Here is a 9042-nt window from a genome sequence, read left to right on the forward strand (position 1 = left end):
TTGGACACTGATCCATTCAGTCCAAAGGTGGACGATAAAGAAGTCCATTTAGTCCTGAGATGGACGATGCAGAAGTCTTGTTTTAGACACTGATCTGATTGGTCCATAAGAAGGACGATGAAGAAGCCTTTGATTTTGGTTTATTTTATACTAACTAGCCCAAAGGGGTTATTCGGTTTTGTTGATTTGTTTTTCAGACAGGTTATGTTTTACACATGGTGGTACACGCATATCACAACAACATCATCCAAGATTTCGTGTGTGTATTTAAGGTCGATGACTCAATATGTTCGATCAGATTGTGGCATGGCCGATGTTAAAGAAGAACCAACTATCATGTTCGAGGACGAAATATATTCTGCCCAAGATCTTCTTCACCCACGGATTGCAGAAAATTGGAGAGGTTCAAGGGACCTTCAGTAATGTCCAAATCAGGGGGTGTAATGTGTGTTGTACTCTTTTTCCTTCACCATGGTTTTGTCCCAATTGAGTTTTCCTGGTAAGGTTTTAATAAGACAACATTAAAGCACATTACAACATTAAAGCACATTATAAGCTCTAAATGGTTATGGCATCCAAGTGGGAGTGTTATGAATCAGATTGTGGATGACTCATAACCAAGAGATTATGATTTATAATTTTTCCATTTATCTATGACGGTGTAATCTCCTATATAAGTAACCTTTATGTTATGAATAAAGATAGATTTTTCTATTACTTTTATAACAATCAATTCTTTTATAACCAGTTTGTTTTCGAACGTTAAGTCTATGAACTTAATATACATACCAAAATGTGAGATAAGACCTAGAAAATATATGAAACTTTATCAATACCAATTAGTTTTCAGTTGAGAATTTACGAAACTACATTTATTAAGTTTGATTTAGAGGTTAAGTTAGACATTGATTTTTGGTTTCTCTAAAAACTTTGCATCTCCCATGTGGGCTCGAATAAGCCCGTAAAAAATGTTTGCCCCTTAGTGGAAGACTTAATGGGCTTAAGAGAAAGGTGAACTAAATCCAAGCGTACCTCCAACGTGTGGACAATTTGGGATCGAAATCTACTTAATGGGCCCAGTCATGTGAATCGTTCCACTCGGAAGTTAAAGAAAGAGCGATTAAAAGAAAACATACTGAAATCGCGTCTCAACACCAACAATAGAGATCACGTCTAAAAGAAATATGAAATACAATCAAAATTTCAAAGAGATGAACTCGTTTCAGAAACTGCAACAGCAGTGAAAATACATAATTTTAAAACAAATTCTTGTTATCAAACAAAAACGACAACCTATAGTATATAGTAACGCTAGCCAAAATGACTAGGTGTTACCCCAATTTTATAGAAAAGAAAATAACATATGGCAATTTCTAACACATCATCATTTTCACCATCTTTCACCGTTCAGAGAATTAGAATATAAGACTTTGATAACATAACAGCTTTGAAAAACTTGTTAAGTTTATTTATCACAAGCGTGTTCTCTATATACACAATACATGATAAATCTAAACTATGCTTATTCTTACCATAGCTACCATAAATCTAAATTTTATTACATAGGTATTAGACATGACTCATGAGACGCTTTAAGAACTATTTAGAATCGTAATTTACAGTTATAAATATTTTCTTTGTATTTGCGCAAAAACAATTGAGTCATATCGAACAAGTGAAGCAATATCAACAACTATGTTATTAATTAAAGTTCACAAAACATGTTACTAACTACAAACGTGTGTTACTACTTCGCATACAAAAATGTTATTAATTAAAGTTCACAAAATATGTTACTAACTGCAAACCTGTAAAACTTAGAATACAAAATTTTGGAAACTTTAAAATAGAGTCTTTTTTGAGATGCTCTATGTTGGATACTACTTTTTAAAAATACATTTAATTAAAAATATTCTGAAATTTGAAATTTGGTTTAAAGTTTAGTGATTATTTTTAAGGTTTAATATTTAAGAAGAGTGGTGTTCTTTGACTCTTTTTTTGTTCTTTATCGGGAGGGATACTCCTCAGTAAACAAAACCGGTATGTAGATTCTCGGAAACAATTCTAATTGATCAATAAAAATCGACTCGTTTCATCTGCTAAGTTTGTCTGGCGATGGTTGGTCCAAGGATTCGTTGTTTGCTTACTGGTTTCAAATAATTCAGAAAATACTAGTTTTCTCGAAGTCTCTTGTTCAAGTAAGGGGTTCCTCCGCTTCGCCATGCAATCCCATGAATCAGACTGGAAGCTACCAACTGATTCCACCTTTAGTTTATAAATTTCTATAAATAATTTTAAACATTTATAAATGATTTGAAAATGTTAATTTTATCTTTTTCATAATAAATTTAAGATATTTATAAAAAATAGTTATTATTTGAAAGTAAATTTAAAAATAATTTTAAATTTGAGATAAAGTTAGAATTCTTCTAAGAAAATTGGGAAATTTTCATGTTTACCATACTGTTTGTACCATTATTCATGATTATCGTCACTAAAGGGATATTTTCACATATATCTTCTTCATGGCAAATTACTTTTATACACTTGCTATATATATATATAATAAATAATTATTTAAATAAATAAAAGAAGTTTTATATAGTTTTTGAATTATACTTTTCAAATTCGAACTCTTATATAATTTTTGTTTTGAATTTTTATTTTCGAAAATTATTTTTGAGTATTTATTTGTATATTTATTTGTATATTTATTTGAATCCTAAATTTCATAGTCCTAATCTCTATCCCACTCTCCAACTCTAAACCCTTAGTATATATTAGCTAACCTTAAATTCTTAGGTGTTTTTTTACCTTTTTAAAATTGAAGATAAAAATGGTTAATATAAATATGAAAAGTAATATAAAAAATGTGGTATTTTAGATAATTTCTTAGAAAATCTAAATCAAATAGAAACGCCAAACTTAGCAATATTTGTCATTTTTGACAAAAAAGGCAACATCAGTCATTTGTTTGGGGATCATTCAAATGTAGAAGACGCTAAACATATAGGCATATCAAAGAGTCTACTACAACAGCTATGATGCGACATCATGCTCATACAAAGACAAACCCTACGAACTCTATTGTTTTCAATTGTTCCAAAACAATTGCTGGAACTAAAGTTGAGACTTATTATAATTTTAAAAAGGAGGGAGAGTGCCATCTCGAGGCGACACGAGCACTTTCCCGGCGATTCCTCCATCACACATTTGCACACCATTGAAATTCTCCAAAGTTTTTCTTTGGATACCCGTTAACCTCTCTCTCTCTCTCTCTCTCTCTCTCGCCCACCTCAAGAAATGTCCACCGGTTTTCGTGTTTTCGTTTGTTTCTTTATTAACAAAACTTTTTTTTTAAGAATGTGATTTTTTTTTTTTGAAGAAATAAGAATGTGAAATTCCAGACTTACAATCTATAATCTTTTCAATTACATAAAAAGTCAGAAATTGCAATTTAAAATAACATTCCATACTAAAAGACATTCCGATTAGAAATACAACAAAAAATAAGCTCCTTACACTAGTACTAAATCACCAACAATTTCTTTATTAATTTTATACAATTGAATTATATTAAGTGCTAAATTTTGATATTTTACATTCATGGCATCTCGCTTTTGTTATATAGGCTGTAAAATATATTTTTGAAACTTAACAATGTTCATATATAAAACAGAACCACATAACTTTATAAATATGTTTGATTGAAACAATATTTATGTTGAATTATCATCGATTTTATTACCTAGTTTATTTAGAAACCATATTAGACTATGCATATACAAAAATTTATAAAATATTTTATTACTTGTGATAAAACAAAAGTAAAAGGTACGTAGAAAACAAAAAATAAGTGATCCATGAAAAAAAAAAAAATTGAAAGTATGGAATTATTAATCAATAGAAAAGGGTTAGACAAAGTTATTTATTTATTTGGCCTTTTCCATTATTTTTCAAGATGATTTTATGAAATGTTTCCAAATATTTAGCCTTTTCCTTTCTATTCAAATTTGCTTTCTAAAATTAATTATTTTCTACTCGTCCAAAGATATCCTTAGAAAAATTTGATGAATTGATTCTTATATTTCCAACTAGGTTAGATTTAGAGATTTCTTTAATATAATTAAATTTTATGTTGTAAATTTAACTCCTAATAATATATGTTCGAAATGATACCAAGGAAAAAGCCATATCCTTGATGGGTGTAAATTATTATGTTAAAAAAAATATTTTTTATTTTGTTTCCAATGTGAATATTATTTCTAATGTTACAAATAGGCAAGGGTACATTTACCCAAAATAAAAGAAAATCTAACCATATCAATACCCAAGCTGGAACTGAAACCAATCAAATTTATAAGTATTCGTACAAATATTTAAAATCAAAAGCCGAAACTGAATCAAAACCAACCAAAATTAACTGTATGAATATCTAAAATTTTAAAATAGAGTTTGTATAACTTAAAATATTAGTTATATTTAGTTTTGCAATAACCAAATATCCTAACAATAGTATTTATAAACTAAATTATTAAAAAATTGAATTATTCAAATGTTTTTTGTCAAAAATATTTCATATTATCCTAAAATACCTGATAGTTTATACAAAAATCCAACATACCCGATATTTTCTCTGAAAAACTGAATTATTCATAAAATTTATCTAAAATTTTAATTCATAATATTTATCAAAAAACCAAAATTATCAGTAAAATCAGAGTCGAACTGGATTCATTTTTTTGGATATTAGCCGGTCCTCAATTTTATTAACCAAAAACTAAAATAACCAAACCCAAAATTGAAATAGTTAAATCGAAGCCGGACCGAATTTCATAATAATCAAATCGAAAAACGAAATAACCAAACCGAACTGAAAACCGCAGTGTCCATGGCTAATTACAAGTGTGTCGCTCTTTATATATATATAAATAAATATACATGTGTGTGTTTATTATAAACGTCACATCCCCAAAAAATCATAATTTTAATCATGGTCCATCGCATATAGATAGTGATCATGTATTATTACTCATATAATTACTGATAATTACTGATATATTGTCAAAAGTTCGATGGACAGCACTTAATAAGACGACGCACTTAACAAAACGATTTGTTCGAGTAAAGTCGGTGATTACAATAAGTGGCATTCTAATACCTAAACTTACTAAACTGCATAATATATACTAATATTTGCGTTAAATTAGTGTTTCGCTAAACTCACTTTGTAGATGTGAAATTAATAGAGTACGCAATAGTAACCGATAGATGTAGCTTCAATTGTTTAGTCTTAGAATGCCCAAGAGAACCTACGAACCTGTTTCCGTTGAGATCACCTATGATCTAGCCGTAAACAAGAGATTGAAAACAAAGCTTATGTTTTATAAATTGATAATAATGTGTCCCTTACAAAGCCAAGAGATCACTATTTATATAAGTATGAAAAGTCTTAACTTCCTGGGGATTATGATCTAACAATTGATCCTTAAGCCTTAAGCCTTATCTCTAAAAGGAAATAGAAAGTATCGGTTAATGAAAACCATAACAATAAAAGAAAACCAAACTAAAACTGAAAAGAAAAGGATGAGGCACGCTGCATCAGGTCATCCGGAGAGAGAAAGATCCGACCTCGGATCGTCAATGTCGTCCTGAGCCACATACGGAATGAGGTGCTTGACGTTGAAGACGTCTGAAGAACGAATCTCTGGAGGTAAGGATAAACGATAAGCATTGGCGTTGATCTTTTCAAGAACCTCCAAAGGGCCTATCTTGCGTGACTTGAGCTTGTTGTACTCGCTCGGAGGAAACCAGTCACGTGTAAGAACAGCCCACACAAAATCGCCTGCTTTGAATTGAGTGTCACGCCTATGTCGATCTGCATTGGTCTTATACTTGGCTGTGGAAAGTTGTAAATTGCTAAAAACCTGTTCATGCACGGAAGAGACGTTAGCAACAAAGTCCATTGCCTGGCCATGATCTCGAGTGATGTCTGGTTGAATGCCAAGATCAGTCGGACCCCGAGGAATGAGACCATAAACAACGCGAAAAGGACAGAAACGCGTGCTTCGATTAATGGCTCTGTTATGAGCAAATCCCACGACCTGATATTGTCAATGACCAGACACCGTAACATGTCATCTAACGTACGGTTAGTGACCTCCGTCTGACCATCGGACTGAGGATGATATGCCGAACTCATGTCAAGGCTGGTGCGTAGTAAACGCCACAAAGAACGCCAAAAGTGGCTTAAAAATCTTGAATCGCGGTCGGAGACTATAGATAACGGTAAGCCATGGAGACGATATATCTCTCAGAAGAAAAGACCAGCTACTTGAACTGCATCGGTTGTTTTTTTGCAAGGAATAAAATGGGCCATCTTTGAAAATCTGTCGACCACAACGAAGATTGAATCATGACCACGTTGCGTTCGCGGAAGGCCTAAGACGAAGTCCATACTGACGTCTGTCCAAGGTTGAGTTGGAATTGGGAGCGGCAAATATAACCCGCTGTTGGTGGTGTGTCCCTTCGATTGATGGCAGACAACACATCGCGCGACAAAGCGCATCACGTCCCGTCACAACGAGGGCCAAAAATAAGAATCCATGACGAGCTGTAATGTCCTATCTCGGCCAACATGGCCTTCTTCATGTAATTCTTTGATGATCTTGAGCCGCAGGCTGCCCTCAGGAACACATAAATGCGACCCACGAAAAATATATCTTTCATGAAGCACAAACTCTGTTCGTTCACCAAGCTGCAGAGACGACCAAACCGGGCCAAAAACAGGATCCGACTCGTACTGCTCAGGAAGGACCGTGAAGCCTGGTACCGAAACATGGAGAGTCGCGACCAAGGAATGCTCATGATGAATTCGTACGTCCCGACTGGTGTTTGATCACAAAAGTAAACTGTTGGAGAAAAGCTATCCAAGACGCATGACGGGCTGAAATTTTATCTTGGCTCCCCAAGTGTTTGAATTCATCATGATCTGTATATAAGATGAACTCTTGATGAAAGAGATAGTGCCTCCAATGTTTAATAGGTTGAACGATAGCATAGAACTCTACATCGTACGTGTTATACCTAGCCCGTGAACCTGCAATCTTCTCGCTAAAAAACGCCACTGGACGGCCTTGCTGACTCAGAATCGCACCGATACCTAGTTTACAGGCATCACAATGAAGTTCGAAAACCTGCGTGAAGTCAGATAAGGCGAGTATATGAGTCGAAATCAGCCGCTCTTTGAGCTCGATAAAAGCCGCAACTGCTTCAGAAGTCCAGTTGAAAGAAATTCCTTTGATACAGTCGGTCAATGGAGCGGCAATGTTGCTGAAGTGGGGGACAAAGCGTCTGTAGAAAGAAGCGAGACCGTGGAAGCTGCACACTTCACTGATTGTCCGAGGAGTCGGCCATGACTTTATGGCTTCAAATTTGCCTGGATCGACTTGTAGACCTTGACTAGAGACAATGTACCCTAGGAAGAGGACATGATCAACACCAAATACGCACTTGTGACGTGCAGCAAAGAGTTGCTCGCGCCGGAGAACTTGAAGAACATCACGGAGGTGAGACAAGTGACTTTCTAGATCATTGCTAAATATCAAGATGTCGTCAAAGTAGAAAACGACAAACTTGACAATGAAAGGTCGCAGAGCTTGATTCATTACTCGCATGAAGGTACTAGGAGCACTAGACAATCTGAACGGCATGACCGTCCATTCAAAAAGTCCTTCCCGAGTTTGAAAGCTGACTTCCATTCATCACCTGGGCGAATTCTGATTTGATGGTAACGCTCTTAAGGTCGAGTTTAGTAAATAGAGACGCCTTCCCAATCTGGCCCAGGAGATCGTCTAACCAAGGAATGGGAAAACGATACCGTACTGTTATTTTGTTGATTGCACGGCTGTCAACACACATACGCCACGTTCCGTCTTTCTTTGGGATTAATAGAGATGGAACCACTGCAAGACTTAAACTTTCACGGACATGACCCTTAACCAGCAGGTCTTCGACTTGACGTCGCAGTTCGTCGTGTTCTTGAGGACTCATGCGATAATGCGGTCTGTTAGGAAGGACTGCATTGGGCACGAGATCGATATGATGCTGGATATCGCGTAGCAGAGGAAGATCGCTAGGGAGCTCGTCGGGAAACACATCTTTGAATGCTTGAAGCAGTGGCCCAAACGATGGTGGTGCTTCTGATATATGGTGTTTTTAATACCATTGTATGTGTTCTTTGAGTTAATTCTCAGTCCTAATTTGTGCTTATTTGATATCATTCCAGGTTTGGAGCAGGTGAAAGAGTAAAGAAGAGAGTACCATGAAGGAAGAAGTCATTTTGGAATATCTAACGCAGAATAGCCAGTCGGATCAATCCGAAGGTTGTTCCCAAAGAGAGCAAGCGACTGAATGTTCCCGACGATTAAGGAAACCTCCAAGATTTCAGGGGTTTGCCCTAGATTTTCTCTCCTTTCTCTTTACCACTGGCGCCTCCATATAAAAAGCAGATGCTATCATTTCTAATTTCTTATGCTAGTTTTACAAGAGACCGAGAACTATTTTGGATTTAGCAATTTGTAAGGGAGAAGGCTTCATCTCTCATTTTCACGAGAAGATCATCTTGAACCCTTGTCTTTCTACTTTATTTTATATGCAGTATTATTCAGAAATCATGTCTGTGTCATCTTGATTTATGATTGAGTAGTCGGCTAAGCTTGCTTAGGGTTTTAGGGTGTCAATCGCATGAGCTAAACGCAAATAAGTGATTTTAACTATTTTTCATTCATATTGTTCTTACTGCTTGCTTTGAATTGATCACTTAATGTTCGATCTCTAGTTTAGTCACCTAGCTAACCGCTTAGGAGATAAATTGACATATATTGAATGCGCTTCATATCTCTAATCAGCGAGAGTAGATATTAGGGTATTAAGTGAACTAATCGGACCTGATCTATAAGGCTTGCTATCGCGTCTTTTTCCAAGTGAGAGCTTAGAACTCAAGACCGATCAGCAAAGGGAACAAGTCCACGATAGTGGATT

This window comes from Brassica oleracea, chromosome C6 (genome assembly GCF_000695525.1).
Source record: "Brassica oleracea var. oleracea cultivar TO1000 chromosome C6, BOL, whole genome shotgun sequence".
NCBI classification, from domain to species: Eukaryota; Viridiplantae; Streptophyta; class Magnoliopsida; order Brassicales; family Brassicaceae; genus Brassica; species Brassica oleracea.